At 32.9% G+C, this 22,511-nt stretch overlaps 1 long non-coding RNA gene across 1 annotated transcript in view; it reads left to right on the forward strand.

Annotated features, from left to right (window-relative positions):
- Positions 1-12,177, forward strand: part of LOC142974089 (uncharacterized) — a 98,998-nt gene extending 86,821 nt beyond the window's left edge. Inside the window, exon 3 of the long non-coding RNA XR_012959544.1 lies at positions 12,134-12,177. This is a non-coding gene — a long non-coding RNA (uncharacterized LOC142974089). The remainder of the gene's footprint in view (positions 1-12,133) is intronic.
- The last annotated feature ends 10,334 nt before the right edge of the window (positions 12,178-22,511 follow it).

Here is a 22,511-nt window from a genome sequence, read left to right on the forward strand (position 1 = left end):
CACCATGACTGCCTCTATGGTGAAGTCGGTAATGATTAGTATCATTACCGACTTCACCATAGAGGCAGTCAATCCATTCATTACGTCATAAGCACCATTTTATTCGAGTAATTCATGTCAAAAAACAGCTTTCAAGAGATAAATCACTTAATATTCTTGAAGCGAAGATATTTATCCTCACATATTATTAAGTTGCTATAGAAGTGCAGGGATGGAACTACAATAAGAAATCAAAAGGTTTAATAATAACAGTGCCTGCGAAACAATGCAATGGAGATACGTGAAGTGTGTTGTTAATTTTATAGGAAAGGTTCCGTATATGGCTAAATGCCTTTGTAGCTATATATGAGCTTTATTTACTAACATTACTACCAAAATTTCATATGACAATGTGTGATAATTCAGTTACATATTGATTACATACTATTATATTAATATTATGTTGAAGTCCCGCCTGTTTGAAAACGTTTGAAGAAATAGTGGATCTACGTTCCGTGCTATGTATATTTCGCAACAATTTAAAGCGGTTAAACAGTTATTGTCCCTTTTTAACTAAAAAAAGGAATAGGTTCCATGTACAATTTTATCCGTTGAGAGATAACATGGCAAGAAACGCATTATCAACTATCTATTTACTATCTATCATACTCTTTTCCTTAAACAGAAGAAGCAGCGAAAACCAAAACTAATATTTTACCTTAAAAACATTATCCACTTGAATTTAAGAGTCAAAGTAATACAATCTTTACTTTCAGATAGTACCTAAAAAGTTTCCACTGACGCCCCTGTTAGCGTGAACTTATCTGATACGCTTTACGTATTTTCAAGTACTTTCAAACTTCAGTACTTAGGAGAGCGTATAAAACTGTTATGTAAATCAAGAATATTTTCTAGGTAGCTCCAATATCAAACAAAGGACTAGGCTTTTAAAAATGAGTGCTTAAAATTACCCGCCATTTTAGAGTTGGAAAAAAAGATGAAGTTTCTAAGGTGTATTAAGTTTTTAATGGATTTTTAGATGGATTTACTATTTTGTTAAAGTGTTTAGTCATTCATAAGTTGTCGGTGAATGATTAATTCGGTCTAATGATGTCAGTCGATAGTTGGGTTTGTTAAATACTTTTAATTATGTTTGATCGGTAAAAAAATTAGCTCTTACTTTATACCATAGCACCCTTATGGCGCTTGCGTTGGCGGTGGTGCGAGATCACAGAACCACGGTTGTTCTAAATTAACGACTAGGGAATTATATCAATAAAACACCTGACGCCTGATCTAAGTATGGTACTGTATTCGGATACACACACACACACACACAATACAAACTCGGGGTGTTATATAGACTTGGTGTGAAACAAACGCTTGCGACTTTTAATTTAGCACACAACGCCATCTATCGAGCGTCATGACAAAAAATAACATTTTATTTTTATTACATAAATATTTTTGTACATATTTTACTTTTTGTTGTTTTTACATATTTTTTTATATTATTTGTATTATATTGTCTGAACAATCAGTATGTACTATAATACATTATGATCAACAGTTTCACTTTGATTTAATTAAAAGTGTTTGCATTTATTAAAAATATTTAATTGTGACTCTGTACTCTGTAGTATCGTTACTCGCAAATAAAAGCAATTTCGATGCTTTTTTAGTCCGAGAAGTGATGAAAAATCTAGACATTTTAGTTGTAAGTTTACTTCTATCTCAATTTTTTTTATACGTACCTCAAATTTTGAAGTACCTACCTACGTAAAATTTTCCGTCAAATTTAATGAACCCTAAATTTATCAATCGCATCACGAGGCCGGTGGTCCGGTCCTGAGTGAGGCAACAATTCATATCATCCTCGCAGACAATCGCGAGCAATTTGTTCCGTTCCACAGAATGAGTGCAAACGTGACGTCTTCGGAACTATGGCACGTGGCGCTGACGTGTGAGGTACGGTACTACCTGTCGCAGTTACAGGGTTAATCCAATATTAACTAACTATTCAAGACCAATCTTTAACAGTTTTTTTTTCTTGACTAAACTATACTAAGCACTTTTGAAGATATAACCTCTATGATAAAATTTTCAGGAATTAGACAGTTGTTGTCGGGCCACTACAAACGTACACACTACGTTAGGTATGTCATTTTATCGGGTCTCTTGCACGCACTTTCAGATTGTGATATTCTCGTATTTTTCTTGGTGATAAGCTAGTTCATACGTTTATAAAGGCACATTGAAAATTAAAGGCTCTCCTGACTCTCCTGAGGTCTATCACGTATCTCAGTTGACAACTATTTGAAAGATAATATTCTATACATTGTTTCCTCCCTTAGATTATAGCGATTAACACATTACGTCAAAGCAGCAATGTATCAATTTGACGTACACTAGTTGTCAGCTGAGATACATGATAGACCCGAATGACCGACCCGATGTACGAACTAGGTTATTACCAAGAAAAATATGAGAATATGACTATGTGAAAGTGTTGTATCAATAATGTCTAATTTACAAATCTCCCTTATTTTGAATATGAAATAGATAACAGAAACAAAGAATATTTGAGTTTACATTTCTATGTTGTGTTTCAAACAATAAAATTTGTCAATAGACTTACAGACTTCTTCTAATAGAATACTGGTAATGTACCCATATTAAAATTTTAATAATAACACAACCCTTAAAACAATTTATTATTGAATACAAAACAGTATTAATCTAACACTTGAAACATCAATCAGTTTCTTTGATACCGACAGTGAATTAAGTAGCAATATCAAAGTTTAACTCAATATTATAAGGTGCACTCAATTTATATTCAAAAAGCTAAGTAAATTGTTGTCTAGACTGGTTTAATACTTATTTTATAGATACCTTACAGGTTAACTAAGAACGAAAAGGTTTGATATACCTAGGTTTTATGTTGGCTGAAAGTTTTGTGTCCTTTGCTTGAAATGTGTTTTGACATAAATATCTCTTTATGAGGTGTCTGCTTAAAATAATAGATTATGTCATAGCACTACAATCATTTAGTTACCTATGTTTGCGGGAAGGGTTTTAAATACCTAATTTACAAATACTTTATTGAAAATAATTTTAGATTTAAAACATACTTCATAAAAAATATATTTTATGTTTGTTAAACTCTTACCTGCAAAATCAATCACATTCATGACCAATAAATGTAGACTCCCATAAGAATTTCCTTAGCCAAAACACACAGTAACATTAGAATAAAGATGTATATATACTGTTTCACTAACCTAAAAATGTGTTTCGGACAATTTCAACATTCCAAAAAATAGGTGTTAAAGCGGCCTTAATTTTTTGGAAAGTTTGCACCAATTTTACCATTTTACACTAAGCCTAACGAGACCTTTTTCGTTTTAGAAAACCTTAACTTACACATACGTTCCAAAAATGTAAAAACTCTAGTGTTCGTTACACGGTAGTCGAGCATAAAAAAGGTGCTTTTTTCTATGCGTGCACAGGTCTCAGGCTTTTCAGTCTAGCCTTTGGAACCGTGAGCACACGAGTATCTATTCAGTGCTGCCAACGTTAGTGCGAGGATGCGAGTTTGTTTTTTAAATTTTCGACTATTCAAATGCGGAATTCTGGAATGCGTTTTTGCGCGCGAAATATTTGTGTCGCGATTTTAGTTTTAATGAACTTGCCAGGTTTTTAAGTAATTCTTTTTACAGTCTTTCAAGATACGCGGGAATTTTTATATTTTTATTTTTAAGAACACTGCGTTTCTACTTAGATTTTTTTTAAAGAGCACTCTTGCTTTTTTTTTCAATGTTTTGCTCAATAAGAATGTAAGTCCTATAAAATATATGAACTTAAGGATACCTGCGTCTATTTTTTATTGTTCTACCAAGCCTAACATGCGTTATTAGCCCCCGGTTTTTGAGGTACATTTAGCGGTAATTTATCGATTCAATAGTGTTTAAGCTTGACTTAACAGTTTGAATAAATAAACTACTGCTAAATGTGCCTCATAAACCGGGCATAAGTCCTATAAAAGCTTTACTATAACTGATAATTGGCGACCTGCAACTTGACACCTCATTATTGAAAACCCAACACCTCAATTTCAAAATTCCTCATTTTCCTTCAAAATTCCAAGCCCTGCGTTATCTTCATGTTGGTAAGAAGCTCACTAATTAGGTGAAATCCGGCTAAAAATAAGGAGCTACAGAATCGAGTGTGCATCACTCAGGCGAAGTCAGGCGTGTCCGTTGCAAGGATCTGAAACGTGACTCAATGTGACACTCAAACACGGCTCGAATACCATGTAGGTATTCGCTCACACAAATGTAAAGGAGTTAGCAGTACGATTCTATTCAGTTCAAAAGAATTTTGTGTAAGACTGACTTTTTAGTAAGCTGCAGTTAAAACTCTAGGATTTGAAAAATATTTTTTATGCTTCAACTCAAATTGAAACTCCTGTTTTATTTTTTAAATACTCGAAATAAAGGGATTTACGAAAATTCATTTTACTTTCCGGAGTATATGATGTGATTCATCATAAATATTACAATATCGTAAAATTTAATATATTTATTGATATTACGGCACACTGTACCAAAATGTTACTTTAGCCTAACCCGAAAAAAAAGCAAAAAAATTAAGAAAAAAATACAAAAGCCGCGAACCCACTCGCGACAATCCTTTAGAACGAACGTGAACGTTCGAAAATTTAAAATTTAATTAAGGACTGGCTCCTACACTCGGTTGCGTCGCGTTAATCTCGTAAAGGCCGGGACACACGCGCGCACCGCTTACAAAGCAATTTTTAATTGCACCCAACGCTGAAAGCGTCCTGTCTTTGACATTTACGATTGATTAAAAAGAAAATGCCGCCGTAGACTTTGCATTCTGTCTTCAGGTTTTCGTAGAATTTATTTATTTAAATTTCGAGATTGCAACTCTGTTTTTTATCTAAAGTTTTAGGCCATCAATTTCATTTAAATTTTATTTACTTATTCATGAAATGCTAACAGATTGTTTTATACTGCGTTGGCGTTATTTAGTTTTACATTAAGCTTCTACAGTTTAGCAAATTTATTATTTTGTAAATCCTTTTTTATAAAAGTCTTCTAGAGTGTATGATTCCATAGTTCGAAATAACTGCAATCTATTCCCTTTCAGAGACTCTTATTACAGAGTTTATACAGAATACATTAAATTCTGGACATACCATTAATATTTCACTAAGTATGACACACTAAAACACAATTATTACCTATCACTACCTTATACCACCAAAATACCATAACATTTTTTATTAAATTATCTTGACAGATGAAATGACAGTAACCTAATTATTGCCAAGAAAAAAAAACTAACAACATTTCGAATCTTCCAAATTCCCAAACTAGCGCCAAAGATCCACAAAAACAAAAACAAAAAAAAGACAATACAAAATTCCAAGTTCAAATTCAAACGGGGAACACAAATTGCAGCCAGTTACGTCCAGAGCATATAAAAAGACCTAATTAGGCAAGGGAACTACTTCAAACAGCCATAATGTAGGTCAAGAACCACAAGTTGGCTTTAACAACTACTCGTGTTGTTTTTTAACGTAATTAATGTTGGCAACATCCAGTTACGTTACCAGTGTAAGCTGGTCTGTTCCCTTTTGTATTGTGAAAGGTTGCGAGGGTCAGCTTATAATGGTACGTTCCCCTTTAACTTTTCTATGCTTTGAAGTTAATCAGCATAGGTTTATTGAGTCAAAACTCGGATTATTATGGGTGGATTGAGTATGTGAGTTGTGTGATGGTTCTGTGCAAAGACGAGTTCTCCTTTTGTGTAGTAACTAGTTCCTGAAGCCGGCTGAGGCATAACTTTTGCTACGACAGTTCAAAGGAATTGCATTGTTAAGCATATACTCAAAATGTAACTCAATATGCTACGAAATAACCTACAATAAGAATGAAAATAGAACCAAAGAAAATTCACGCTACTTAAAAAGTGACGTTGCATAATTATATATGATCGTAAGTTAATATTGATAAGTTGTTAATATTTAATATTTAAGTGTGTATAATATAATATGTATCTGTAGTCATAAAATAATGTGAAATGCGCGCTCTCATTAATATTCGTAAGTATTTCAACTATACATTAAGACACTCTTGTAGTGCCATTTCCTACCATCAGCAACCGGATAGCTCTCAAGTAAGGGATGAAAATACTGCTAATTGTATGACAATCTGATCAGCGCCTCAAGCGGGAACTGGAAGAACACATTTTGCAATCTATTATAAAGTCAAGCTATCATACTTGATAGTACCGACTGTAGAGAATCGCGCTACAGACCTTAAAAATTGTTAAAATAAACACTCTTGCACCAAAATGAAACCCAAAAATATTCAAATAGATACAAAGTCCAGAAAAACGGTACAGTTCTATTTTGTCTTGTAAAATTATAAAGTCTCGCTCTAAGTTCAGCGACAGATGGCAAGGAATTAAAGGCAACTCGAGCTGAGGAACAAACACGTAAACTTAACTCAGTGTTGTTGAGATTATTAAATTTCCCCCCCGCTATAACTTTGAATAAACTGAATGTGAAATTTTTGGACCGACAAACTTGTCCCAATGTTCGGAATAGCTAATGCCGTAAGTTTTTGGTGACGGTACCTTTTATATATTTTTCGGTAGATACATTTATACGTAGCAATTCATCCTGTGCTGAAAATCGTCTAAATCGCGCATACATAGTCAAAAATCCGGTGTCAGGGGTTTGATATTTTAACCAGAGTTTATATGACACAAGTTGCGGCCTGCGACTTGTCCGCATGAAAAAGAAATCTGTAGTAAAACGTATTCTATGTCCTAATCCAGATTATAAACTATCTGTCTATTAAATTTCATCTAAATCCGTCTAGTAGTTTTTCGTCAAAGAGTAACAAACAAACATATACATACATTCATCCTTCCAAAGTTTCACTTTTATAATATTAGTAGGGTGAAGCAATATACGCTTGTCTTCTAACACGAGTCTTAAAAAATCTTTTCTGAATTACACTACGTTAATACTCATATTTAAACTCTAAAAATGATATAAACTTAAGTGAAAACCTACACAAAACTTAACAACAATTGGAAGTCAAAGTAATAAACTTACAATGTTTTCAAAAACAACAAGTTTTTTCTTCTATCTATTATTTATAGACAAGAATTGTTTCAAAACTTATCTTTTACAAATCTCTAAAAATATATTTCTTCTCTTCTTGATCTAATTTTAATACCAAGTACACACTGGTTCAAAAAAGCACCGAAGTAAAAAATATCTCAATTCTTACTTATTCCTGCAAAGAAGTTTTATTTAAGTAAGTAACCCGAGTGCGGTGAACAATTAAATTAGTAATTGAGTCCGAGGTACAGATAGCGAGGTAATAATCAAATTATAGCCGACTAGCTTTTACCTGCGACTACATACTAGCTAGAGTTCAAGAAAAATTGAGAATTTCCACATAAATACTGAGTTTTCTTCTATTATATTATGTAAGAGCGAACGGTAACGCAATTTTCATATGTCAGTAGTGTCGTTTACAGAAAGTTTGACATTTGCAATGTGCAACAAAAATGGTTCCTACGGTATCCGCTAGAGGCGCTGATCAAATTTTCATACGAAATGCATCGATAGATAGATATCGATAATTAGGATATTATAATGATCAAAAATAGTAGTTTGATTTTTAGGTCAGTAAAATCAAATGTTTTATAAATCGGCCGACAATAAATAGTCTGGTTTGCCTCATGTTGTTCACAAAATTTTTATATCTAAGTTTATAAAAGTTTTATGTTTTAATCGTAAATTTAACATATTAATTAACACTGACTATTACCATTGGACGAAATTTAATATCGTCACAATTGTAGGAACTCTAGTTTTACTGAAGTAATTAAATTCAGTTATAACTGCTTATCTTGAAAGTTTAACGAAGGACAATGATGGATAGTAAAAAAGATGGATATTAAAGTATAAACTTTGTACAATTGAAATAACTTTGTACAATAGTCAGTTTTACTATCCATTTTGATTAATAACTTTAAAGGACAATTTTCTTTAATTAAAAGTACTCTATTTAATGATTCCTGTAATAATAATTATTGGTCAAATTTTGTCAAATAATAAGTTTTAATCAATTTATGCTAAGCCGGGGAACCTAAACTTTTAATATACTACTGCGAAAATCATAATATTATTACTTTTTTCTTTAGTACACGCATAACATCCTTAATCGGCAGCGCGATTCTCAACAGTCTGTACTAATAAGTACCGATAATTTGACATTCAAAACATACACAATACTTACTACTGTTCTTCACAGCTAATGAATAAGGGCCAGTTTGACCTATCTTATAGATAAAGTGACAGGAAATTCAATCAACTGTCAAAATTGATAAGATCTTAACAATATTATTTATCCGGAAGTATTGAAACGGACCTTTATTTCCACATATTTATCTTTATCCATAGACGAAGCCACGGGCAGTAAGCTGTATACAAAATAATCATTCATTAAGTCCACCGTCATGTCATATTAACCACGCTAATTGGTTAATGAGTAGACATATACTATAGAGGCAATGTAACATAATTACAATCCGTTGCTAGGCAACGCTAATTGTACCTAATATCCTAAGGTACTATGTAATGACTACTTATGTAGGTGTAAAACTAGTTGTGTATATGGTATTGTAAGGTTTATTCCGTCTATCGTTTCAAAGTGTTAAGTTTGAATCCTGGTTAGTACAAACTTATTGCCACTCAAACTTTAGCTTATCAAAGAAGAAAAGGCAAAAATAGAGTAAATTTGTAATGAATAACAGATGCCAAGTAGTGTGATAAAAATCTATACTAATATTATAAAGCTGAAGAGTTTGTTTGTTTGTTTGTTTGTTTGAACGCGCTAATCTCAGGAACTACTGGTCCGATTTAAAAAAATCTTTCAGTGCTAGATAGCACATTTATCGAGGAAAGCTATATATCATCACGCTACGACCAATAGGAGCAGAGTACCAGTAGAAAATGTTACAAAAACGGGGAAAATTTTGACCCAATCTCTCTTATGTGACGCAAGCGAAGTTGCGCGGGTCAGCTAGTAAACAATAAAATAATGTATATTTTTTGTTTGTGTGATATTGAGCCAATATGGCATCTTCACTACGTTATTGATTCAGTCAAACTGTATGCAATATAAAAAACATTGTCAACACAAATTGTCAAACCACAGATTAAAAAATCTTATTATTTCTATAAATGTCTATATTTATAGCAAAAATTTAAAAATACTTGGTTCTATTAACACAAGAAAATGATTACAAAAAAAAACCAAATCCAAATTTTGGTCAGTAGCAAATTTTCACAAAACCATTCCGACTCCCAATTCTTTTTCAACACCACAAAAAAGAAATAGCTCAGCTACTTGCACTTCTAAAAACAAACGAACAGCGCAACAAGATCTAAGTTAATCTGAGTTTAAAGCGAGACCACAAACTATATATCACTGTGTTTTAGACCTAACCTAGAGTTCCTAGGATTACCGCAGATAAGATGTTGGCTAAGAGAGCCTTAATAAGGATTCTACTGTTTTATTCCAGTCTTTATTTTAGCTTTAATGTAATTGGAGTATAATTCTTTAAACGCGGGCATTTTTTTTCGTTATTTTATTTTTGTCTGCGTAGAATGGATTAAGGAGGCTGTTTAGCGAGTTGTCGCGTCCTTATATTGGCAATTTTGTTTTTTTCTTCTTGTTCCAATTTTGAATTTTTGTTGGAAATTGTGAAGCTTGTTTTTTTTATGACATGTTCGATATATGTATTGTTTTGTAAATATGGCTGCTAATTTATTGTGACTAATTATTTTATGTAAAACTTTTTTTTTATTGGTTAAATGTGAAACGGATTTGTTGTGATAATGTGTAAAGTGAATGCAGATACTGTACTTATGCACCAAATTCAAATGTAAATAAGTAACAGTTATACAAAAATTTCAACATTAATCAACTTTTATTTCGTGGACCAAAGCTGCTAATCGGACTTAAAACTCATATTTTTCTCACTAATCACAAATTTCCCATAAATCCCACCTACCATAACCAAATCGCAATTAAAAAACCACTTTCACTCAACGGCATAAAGGCGAAATTACAACAAACAATAATCACATATAATCCTACAAAACTTAATATCTTAAACTACTGCTAAGTATGGGAGTTCCCCTTCGTTTCAGATTATCCCATGATAATGAGCCGGCAGTCCACTATGTTTTCATTACCGTAACGGTTGCTTTCCGGACGAAATGGGCTATAAAGTTGCCCGCAAACAGAGTGGGAAGAAGCCAACTTCTAGCAATAATCTTGGTGTTAGCCTCCTATGGGGATGTAGAGTAATACTAGATGGGAAATACCGTGATTTGGGTAATAATTTGATCATTGTTGCAATCTGGCTGTTGGCCTAGCAAGTGAAAAGTATGATCAATCATCTTTTGAGACTGTTTAATCAGTTTGCAATAGTGTAACACAAATGAAATATCATGTTTCTTTATATCGATAAGATCAAAAACCTGTACTGTTTTGTGACTATGTTTAATGATAATGATATTATAGACTATATTAATATTCGGAAAATGATTTAACGAGCCCAAATACTCCTTAGAACAATATTAACAAGAACTAAAAACCTTGTAATTATCTGTGTGATCGCTAAGTTGAATAAAATAACGCAATGCATTTGGCCATGAAAATACGACCTAGCCCTTAATAAATAAATAGTGACTAGACTTCAAAGTAACTTCAATTTACTTAAAGCCACAAAACCTTTCCCTAGTCTATAGTTATACGTAACAGCAGTATTACAATGCAGTTCTAGTTGTCCAATATCTTTGTTCAAGCTCATAAAGCAAGTTTTGGTAGGATATGTAACAAATTATACGCTTGTTTGATTACTCCAGTTCATACGAGTTAAATTATTACTTAGTATGAATAAGCTAGTTTATTAGTATTTTAATAGCTTCTCTAAATAACAGACATTGAACAGGCATAAATATAAAGAGAGGTTCGGTTTCTGTTTAATTTTCATGTAGTCATAAGTATGTAAGAGTAATTTTATTCGTGTAAGTTGTAATCACAAAAATCTGTTTTAGTAAATAAGACGACATTAACGTAAATTACTATATTCAGGAAGAGTAATACTAAACTTCTTGCCGTTAAAAATAAAACAATTAAAGCATTTTAGACAGCAAATCTAAGTTTATCGTATCTTTGATACACATGGGTATGTTAAGCAATTAGTATCGCTCACGAAAAGTCTCTATTTTTATACGTTTTAAGTATTCTGCAGCTTTACTAACAGTGTTCTTGAAATGCAGTTTTATAATAATTATATCGGTCTATTACCTGTTAAATACACTGTCACATCCATATTCGTATAATTTGATCTTAAACATTTAGTTTTACTTTAAAACCTAATGACATTAACATCAAATCCTTTTCTAAGATTAACGGTCAACTTAAACTCAAAGTCGTTCAAGCCATCAAAGGCTTAACGCCACTAAAACAAAACTACACCCATAAAAGCAGTTTTCAGCACCTCATTACACCTGATCTACATAAGCCTGGTAATCCTCCATTAAGTATCATAATTCGAAAATAGTTTCATTCATGTCACTATCATGGGGCATAGAAAACACCATGGAACTAATGGTCAATAAACGAGATCCCGTGGCTGGCGGAGAGCGAGTCCCGGGAATTGCACTCGTTGATCCCATCTCTAATCCCGGACGGAACGCCAGTTAAGATGGGTAATGCTGTACCCGAATAATTATGAGTGTTTTGATCTAGTTGTTTTGACTCGGTTGTGGGTGTTTTTCTTTTTATTTTGTGGTCATTTTTTTAGTACTTTTCCTTTAACTTAAAAAAAATCTTTTACACATGCCGTTGGTTTTATTTAAATAGCTTTTGAAAACTCGTATCTTTATATCCTGATTCAGGGAAAACAACAGTTTTTTTACTGTTAAAAAATTTACACAAGACATATTAGGTACATACGCAATTATCTTTGTGATTTGGTTAAATTGGTATATAACGATATTAACAACATGATTTCTTTTTTCCAGATTTCTACGCGGACGGCTGTTAGACAGTCGTTTTCTTCGTTATTTTATAAGGTAAGTGATTTTTAATATAACATAACCAACAAAATTTCACAGAATTATATTACTTTTGCCAATCAATCAGACATAATTGTTTTAGTTTTATAGTTTGAAGATCTATCCTATCGATTCTGTAATCTAGTTTTATTTAAGCATAACGTTCAGAATTGAAAATAAAAAACAACTTATTCATTTTTTGCACTTCCACAACAACAAAACCAAAAAATGTTGGCCATATTCATTCTTTATGAGCCACAGCACGATATTAGTTGAAAATATGAGAGGTTCGTTCATAATGTCGGCTTCATTTGTCACGTGGCTTGTGCCAAGTGTTCGCGTAGTGTTAATAACCTGCCGCCGTGGCCGAGTGCCAGCTTTCAGGTTTTCGGGGGTGAGGGTTAAGGTAGGAGATGGAGGAAGATGTTGTGGTATAATTGAAAAAGAGGTTTGAAGTTTGATGTAGGTTTTTGGGAAAAGAAGTGCCTGTTTAGTTTTATCAGACTTGCTATTGGGCTAAGACCTCTCCTTTATGATTTTAAGATCACTGTCATGCGAAGACTCTGACCAACAACTTAAAGAAATCCTTCATTGTTATTCTGAGTGAAAAAATATATAGCTCGGCTAACTGACGTCACTGAAGGCAACTGAGCAATGACTTCTTTCTCATTATTCCCACAGTCCTCGATCAGGCGTTGTTTCTAACCATCAATTAGGAATTTATCTTAAAATAAAACTCTTTTGTCCACCCCAATTTTAACATCACTTCTCTTTCTCCTATTCTTATGATCTTACATTCGAAACAACTGAAAAACTGTGATTTTATGTCAGAATATCATTACTCCAATCAAAAAGTAAAAGTTTAAGGAGACCCAGTAACAAAATAATAATTATACGCAAAAGAAATATTTTTCTACCAGTACACAACCTAAGTTGTTAATAAATTAGTTATTTCGTTTACTTTCCAAAATTTTTTACTTTTTTAAACATTTCTTCTATCTTAACAAGTCTTTTAAAAGTGCACTTCAAGTTAAGCATCCTGTTATAACTTAGACCGTAGCATAAATGCAGCGTAAGCGACGAGTGCCCTATTTCGCCACCCTAACAAATATTCTACGTCGAAATAACATCTAATTGCTATGAGGTTTTGATTAATTTAACTACATAATAAATAGTTAGTCCGATGCCCATCTCTATATATTTATACATAACCATTTGGCTTTAGTTTTATCGTTTAGCGTTTAATCATTTTTCTTGAGATAGTCGTCATTTATGTAAAGGTTTTCTGTCACTTTTATTAAAGAGCTTTATTGAATGTCTTTCGTTGTATTTTTGGTGCAGATATTGTAAAAAGTTAACTACGTTATTCTATCCAACTTCACCAAATTAAGGAGGTACTTTTTGGGTTTTTATCACGCCTACAAGAGTCGTAAATGCCTGTATTTTGTGCAACCACGTCTTTACATATTACGAGTATAAAGTAAATTATGGTAAAAAAGTATCAAAAAACTAAATGTCTGCAGTTAAAAACCCACTAGAAAAAATTCATCCCAAGAGATATCAAAGAAGTTCACAAACTCTTATCAATCAGACCTAATTACGATTGAATAATTCATTGCAGTCCACTAAAATACCGTTTAAACTTGTAAAAAGTCATCTGATAAGTGTTACAAACTTTCTAGATCGTTCTCAACTTATCCAAATCTCTTTAGTTCTTTGTTTTTATCTCAAAACTGTTTTAAATGCCTTTAAAACAATTTTAAAGAGAATAATTGGAGTAGTTTTAAACGGCTGTTTTATTTGTAGGAATGTAAATTTAGACTGTTTCGCAGAGTTTTTGTGTTAGAGTATTGACGTTTATTAACTAATATAGGCAACTTGTGCATTTAAAACTTAACGTTAGTTTAACTTTACAATTTTTTATAACAATAGCATAAAAGAGCTTCTATCTCCACTCTATAAAAAATCAACTAATTTTTCCGATAACTACTGCCATCTGTGATCAAGTTTTAAGAAACACACTGCAGTTTACTACTTTCTCTGGTAGCTTGTTGTTTTCATTTTAGAGATTCAAAATTGCAATTGCAACAGCACTGTTTTAAGTAATTTGATTTTTAAAATAAGAAGCATGCTTTTTCAAAACAATTAAAATGCATAAGTTTTTGGAATTGAAATCGCAAGCAATTTCTTTTCTTCCTTTTGTCTCCAGCTGGCAATTACAGAGTCAATTGAATTGTAAGGAATAATGACTTTTCTACACACCAGCATCTTAAACGCATTTTAAATGTATTAACAGTTAAGTAGTCATTACATACGTTTTTTGGATTATTTTTACCAGAAAAACCGCTTTATATTTCCAATATCGTAAAACAAAAACAAGATAATTGTAAATCCGGGTAACACGTAAGATTTATGTGGGCACACATATCAGTGGATCTCAATTTGTTTCCTCGGGCCTTGTGATAAAACGCCCCGCATTGAACTATCGCGGTGTCGGGCGATTTGGTTATTTGTTTACTGGTATAGTCGTAGGCTTGTTGTGTTGAACATTGTCTATGTTAAGTAACGTGATTGTCGTTGACAATCGTATGAGTTATATTAGACAAATTGAAGAAGAACATATAATGCATAAATAGTTTTGTTGGAAAATATAAAAATAAAGTTTTAAACATTTAAGCTGCTGCCACACTAATGATAATAAAATATGTACCATTTATTCATTTTAACTGTCAATTATGTTTATTATTGTCATAGTGATAGTGAGTGACTATACCACCGGTTCGGAATGTTATTGTTATAATAACAAATTAAAAGTTAACAATTCAAACTTAACCATTTAATATTTTGTCGCATTTGACTATTTTATTGTACAAGATTTGATGGCATCCGTAAGCAGTACTATAGAACAAGACTAATTTACTTTAAATACAGAGTAAAATAAGAACACTCTTTATTCTTATAGCTTGAAATAATTCTAGACAAATATTTTTTTCTAACAAAAACCTAAACAAGTTACAGCAGTCTTTACATCACACATATTCTTGCTCGTGGCTGTATTAGTGAATATTTTTGCAAGTGTATGCGCGGGCACGCGCGTCTGCTGCATGACAGTGTGGAGAGATTTACTAAGTGTTATGTTACAACTATTGAGAGTGTTTATAACAATGTCATTTTGTTATTGAAGTGGAATATTTTGGTAGAATTTTCTTGGCATTTTTGGTATCTCCTGCTAAGAGGCTCAAAAGGCTTGTATAATAGAGTAAAGCTGAAGTGCTTGAATTTGGATTAATGCTAGTTGTTTATCAGATGCGATTTGTAAGTAAACATTTAGATAACTGTATATATGATATCCTATGATGTATATGTGTGAGTATATTATAATGTGAGATTACTGTTAGCTGGAGACAATCTCAGGATGCGTAGAATCGATTTGTTTAACGCTGTGCCTAATAGATGGCGTTAGTTGTTTCATTGTTGTAAATAGTTTATAACTTTTTCAATCATATAGAGAGAGTACGCTAAGCAGTTACGTTGACAACCATGAATTGTGTTAAGAAGGCATTAATATCCCAAATAATATTCATTTATTATCTCATTAGCACAATAAATACACTTTAAATAATACCCAGAAATATAACATCACAAGAGACATCAAGTACAGTCACCAACAAAATCTAGAACACAAATAAATCACCCCACTTCACCCACATAAACCTTTACAAATCCAAACTCATACAACTGTCATCAAAAACTAACAAGAACATCAGCTACAATTTATCTTTAATCCTCATACAAACAGCTGAAGTTTTCACACTATAATACTGCTACATTTATTTATTAGCCGCGCAAAGCCAGTCATAAAGACAACTATAGTCTCAGGACTATCTTAGGCCGGGGTTTAAACTTTTAATGGCTCTTGACGGCCAAGAAAATGAGGTTAGCAACATCAAAAGCTTTATCACGATTCTTGGCTTCAACGGGTTGAAATAAAAGTATAGGGCTCATTTTGTTATAATAGGCTTGTAGTTAGGATGTATAAAAAGTAATTGTGAATCAAAATTTTGGAATTTCACTCTTGAGTCTAATGCGAAAAATCTTTTATTTAGCTTTTTAAGTTGCTATGTAGCGGTTTCTTAGTATATTTAGGTTAAATCCAAAGCTGTAAGCTTAAAGTGTACTTTTAAACTATTGTTTTCAATGACTTACAGTAACAAATAAGTCATAATGTTTGGTTTGGGTTATTATAAGCCACGAATGTCATAATATGCTGTTAAGAAGAAATCAGTTTTGTCAGAGTAATATTTAGAAGTCTGCGTCAGTAAAAATCACTAGATTAAACATGACAGATTTTATGCATATTTAAGTTAATTACTTTACTTTTATTACCTCAAAATGTTGCTCTATTTTTTATTGAAAAACTCGTTTATTAATAACCAAAAATTGATATTAATCAACAAATTACCACAAAATCAAACTAATATTTCGTCACATCCCAAACACGACCTAAAACAAGTTTTTAAATGTGCGCGTGCGCATCGCATAACTCCATCGTCATCTAAATTTAAAAAAAGAACATTCAAATTGAAACGTTTATTGATCTCGACAGATGACGCTACTGTACATAACAGTCATGAAAGGACGTAACCACCACAACTTTTTTCAAAGAAAATTGAACTCTTATTGTTTAGTGATAGGGTTGAAATTGTATTGTCAGTGGTAATTGTTTTATTTTATATTATAGAGTGAAAGAAACTTGAATGTTGCATGTAATGAGTTGCGGCGTTAAGTGTCGTGAAGATTAAATTATACGCCATGTTGAATCATTTGACGTTTGTTTACTCTCTGTCACGTGTGAGTAAGCGCGTCTACTTATAATTGGAGTTGAGTTTGTTTTTATAATTAGTCATTAGAGGAGTTCGTTCCCATGGATGCTGGATCGTTTATTGTGGAATATTTTGATCGTTAGGAAATAAAAGTAATATATTTAAATGTATTATTGTTGCAGCTGGGCGCCCAGTTCAATGTACATATTGAAAGAATCATAATAGATCTAATTTTATTATAATTCACGGTATTCTTGAGACTACTTTAAGCATGGTCTTAAGATAAATTAAGTATATTGAAAAATGTAAGCTCCTTGAACTAACTCTAAGCAAAATTCTACAAAATCGGTTTTATAATTGATTGCATTTGTAACATTAGCATTTGGCATGCTATATGCTTTCGTGGCGCAGTGGTTTAGGTTGCCACCCCGATACCACTGCAACGGGCGTGGGTTTGAATCCCACACGGAGCAATTATTTGTACGATCCACAAATAATTGTTTCGGGTCTGATTGTGCTTCGTGTCCATTGTTTGTATGTTTGTGAAAGTCCCTGCGACACAAGAAAAATTCTTAGTGCGGGAGTTGTCTTTAAAAATAAAAACAGAAATATTAAAGTAAGTACATTATATTGTCTGTTTTAAAGCAAGCATTTATCTGACCTTATCAACACATAAAGATAATACGTGTATTGTGAACGAGTTAATACTATCTTATCTAAATGACAATTGATTTAAGAAAAAGTCTTGTAGCTGTCTCTTGCGTTATCACCTACACGCCTGGTTTAGGGCTATGGAAACCGCGATTTGGCTGTAAAAAATAATGCAGTACTTTTTTTTAGATAAACTACTCGAAAGAGTGATTTCTTAGCAGTGATTTCTCAAACATATTTATGATAATATATTTCGGCTTACTTAAAAATATTTAGGTAGTACATTATTTAGTAGTACTTACCTTGTTTTGCAGACTTAAATATATTATTATCTCTTGTTAGTTCTTGGGATAATCAAAAAAGATAATTCTACACCCATACACTGTTCGTCATTATGACACAGTTGTTTCAACATTAAGTATTTCATTACCTGGGCCAGGCAGATACGCGTTTTGTTTCGTGTGTTATTTGAACTCATCATATATTATCATTATAAACTTGTAATTAAAGAAAAACTTACCACCACAATTACCCACGGAGGTTGTTTTGAAAAAACTCAAAGAAAATAATTTAAGACGATTATCCGTAATTTTAACCGAAAAAAATTAATAAGCCTCGTATTTCAAGGCCCAACCGCTCCATCGATTCCCCAACTAAATACGTCGGGTTCAGACGTATACAAATGATGGCCAGAAGATTGCGAGATCTCCGTATGTTCGTATCTTAACGCATCACGTGTGTAGTGATCGCTAATTATCTTGTGTCGTCCATCACATTGATTGCCAACTGTCTTCGTTGTTTTATTGATGGGGCTGATTACGCTGCGGGGCTATTTTTGTTAGACTTTTGAGTTGCAGTCTTCTGCAAAGTTAATAAAATGTTAGGTGTTGTGAGTTTTTTTAAGGTATATTACGATATGTGTAATTGTTGTTGCAATGAAACCTTAGACAACAATCGTTAAAAACTTACTATTTCAGCCGCTTAGGTATAAAATTTTGAAAAATAATGTATACCTGATATTTGAGTTCAGTGAAAGCGTAACAAGCGTAAGCGTAGCGTGACTGGATAGGATATAATACTCTGCTATCATATCTATAGCTATACATTTTTATCTTGGTCGGAGATCTATGAAATTGTAACACATAAATAATTAAAAAATCTGTAAGTCATATTGAAACTGATTGCTTAAAAACAAAACCAAAATACTCCACTTCGACTTCATATCCATAGAAATAACAGGCTTTCGCTGCATTCGCTTCCTTTCAAACTATGACAATTTCTTGACGTATGAAATCAACAGGTTTTCATTTTCTCTCAATTACCAATCATTGGAAATAATTATTTCCAGAACTGAATTGTTAATAAAGGAAGCCGCAACATTAAATATAAATATGAGTGTGGTTTTAAAAATAATTTCACTCACGGATATAAAGTTAACTTCGACGAATTATCGAATCATTGAATCTGCGGTTTTCTCGGAATTAAATGTATTATTTTAAAAGCCCTCAATTTTTACCCAGTTAATACTGTAATTTTATCGTGGTAGACCATATTTTCTATGCTACTTCATTGTTGGGCAGAGATCTTTCACTAACAAAATTTTCACCTTCCCAGTCACTGTGTTCCAGTCACAGCGCTGTTCCACGCCAACTAGATTCAACATTAAGTTCAATGTACAGGTAAAAGTCTTAGCCTCGCTATTTATTACTAAATCGTCAAAAACTTACGTTTTGTATGGGCTGCCGATATTTAAACGTAGGACGTTGTGTATTCGACGAAAAAACATCATTATTTTTTTCTATAATTTCATTCTTTCAGATATTTCTATCAGTACCTTAATACATTACCTATACTAATATGTCCAACCTAAGTATTAAACTAGACCACCAAAGCAGTTTCATCATTTAGACTGACATCAAGATAGCTAGCTGTGTGGCCTCAACCGGGAACAGACCACCCGATACAGGAAGTAACCTGTAGGTGTCACAACAAACGAGCAGGCTTTATAGATTACTTGTGGCGATCGATCAGCGTGTAATTGAGGCACGTGCTCTCTATGATGTATTTATATCATAATTGTATGGTTAAGTGTGTTGTGATAGCTTTCACCTCCCACACCCATAGTTGAGGATTCATATGTCAAATCAACAAACTAATAACATAAAATTTGGTTATATTATCACTTTAATCTTACTACATCAGAAAGTCAAGGATTCTTACTTCGTAAAAAACAACCAACTAATGGAATAAAATTCGGTTTCGGTATTATCGCTAAAGAATAACTACAGCAGACATCCTTGGCATGCACGATTTATCTAAATTATAATTTATATTTTTAGGTATTTTCTAAAAAATAGTAGCTGTATGAAACAGCCCACCATCAGCTGCATGCGAGTCACTGATATTCTAAATTCAGAATTTTGTATATCTCCGTCAGCCGTAAACCTGGTATACAAGGCTCTCTACTAATTTGATGGACCATAGCTTTAAATGTTACACCAAAAGATCGCGAATGTTGGTAGTCTTTAAAGAATACAAACCCGAACTCGGCTATTGCTAAGTCGGACCCCTCTCTCTCATTTCGGAAAGAGATTGGTGCCTAGCAGTGGAAGCTTAGGCAACAGTCGTTACTTCACAAAGGCAATCTTTAAAATCTATCTAGCTTTAAAATCTCGCAATTTGATGCATCTTTGCTTGAAAGAAAAGTATCTTGCACCTTCAAAAAAGCTATTTTCTTGTAAAGAATAGTATTTACTCGACATCATCAGCCTAGCCTTTCTTTCAACTTTCAGATGAAGACCAGTATTTTACGTAGAGCTATCTATCTGACCTCCACAATTCAGTTACCTGGATTATAACACGATACCCTTTGTTAAGACTGGTTGATAGACTTTAAAGCTTCTGCCTGCGCAGTAAAAGTACTTTAAAAATGACAGACGGGACCCCGAGAAATATTTTTATACTTAGTAAGTATTTACTCTTCAACAAAATGAAATTCCACCATTATTTACTAAAGAATACAGCTTAAAAGCTATAAGGACGTGTACAGAAGGTGTATAGTGTGGAAGTTATCACGTTCATGGCATCACGCGTGCCCATTGTCTTGTTCCCTATTGTGTCGAGCCGGCACGAGCTGCAGGTATGCACGCTTTTTATTCGCTAAATGAGGATTTTTAAGCGAAATTACTGCTTTTCGAGAACGAATATGATGTCTAGGATGTCTATTAAATGTGCTGGGTTAGGATTTTAGTAATTTATTGTTCGGATTTCTAAAATTATAATTATTTACTTGGTAAAATTTACGAAAGTTAGATAGTGTTTGTCAGTTCAACTCAGTTAGAACTTACAAGTCTATGATAGCTGGGGACCTTATTGGATAAGAGTGATGAGAAAATCTGTAGAAAAGTCAGTCATTTAGTTGCAAGTGTTTAGGAATTGGTTATCGCACTGTGGTATAGTATATTACTTAGAAGGTTTTATCAACACGTATTTGATTTTAAAAAATCTCTCTGAGAATTTCATTTGAATTTGATGAACAATTTTGCTCAACCCCACGTTTAAACACCGATGTAGGAAACTGATAGTAAAATAACTACAATACCTATATGTAGCATCCTAGCCCTATCAACATAACAACCCATCCCAAGAGATGCCTTAAAATCTTAACGCTTAACATCCAAATAAACTGGGCTTGAAATAACACTACACATAGCGGAGTAATATCGTAAATAAAAGGTCAACGGTGGCGCCCTCCGGCGGCAGTTTGCGAAACTAACGGTAATTGTTTAACGACACAGCCTTAAGGACGCGACGGTATGTGTAACTAAATGTTTGTGTCCTGTGTCCTGTAATGTGTTAGGAAAATAGTTATGTTAGCACTTGAATGTAACTAATAAAATTAAGTTGAATGAAAAAAGGGCTGGTTCAATATTGTGGACAGTTTTCAGTTATATTACTTCAGAGGGTAATATTTGTTGACTTACCTGATATATCATATAATCTCATATGCTTGTATATTTTTATGATATGCCTTTATCAGTTTTCCTACCTAATTCCGCAATAATGCATTGTGGAGTGAGGTCTGCATACATTTTAGTATTTTCTGTTATTTATATAGTTTCTTCTATGTACTACGGGGCATAACGCCATATCAACGATCGATCGGTAACTGTTCAAATATATTATTGTGAATGAGGCAAGTAAAGTTTGTTTGGATCGTACTACCTAGCGTTATTTGGTCTCTGCCTACCCTTATCAGTATAAAGCGTTATTTTATGTATGTATTCAAATAATTAAACAGAATAAATATTTGAATGTCTTACCCAGAAATCGTAACTAAAATCCTGTTATTAATAGTTAAAAGACACAACACAGACGCATAAGATAAAAAAGACGTTTTCTCTATCCGCTATAAAAATAATACTATCGCCATAACATTATAAAAAAGAAATCATAATCTGCCCTCAGCAAAACTAACAATGCTGCCATAAAGGTGCAGCCACACAGTTGTTGTTCGCCGTAATACGACTGTCTGCTAGTAATTTAACTGTCTGGTTTATTGTAACCGCGATTATATAATACAATCGTCTGGAGAATTGTGAGGACTTCGCAAGTGTCTGCCTCTAACTTAACGCTTTGTGGTACTGTAAAATTATATGAGGGAAAACATTGGTGTGTGAGTTTTTGTGGAGAAAAAGTTGGGTTTCTGCTATGATATAGCGTTGGTCTTTATGATATTAATATGGCGTATTTTACTGTTGTTATTCATGTTAAATTGACTTGCTTATATAATTATCAGTAGGAATGAAAGTTGCTCAATAACCAAATGCAAACTGTAATGTAGAAAAATTACTTTTTAATTTACTTTGTAT

The sequence above is a fragment of the Anticarsia gemmatalis genome, chromosome 7 (assembly GCF_050436995.1).
Source record: "Anticarsia gemmatalis isolate Benzon Research Colony breed Stoneville strain chromosome 7, ilAntGemm2 primary, whole genome shotgun sequence".
Taxonomy (NCBI): Eukaryota; Metazoa; Arthropoda; class Insecta; order Lepidoptera; family Erebidae; genus Anticarsia; species Anticarsia gemmatalis.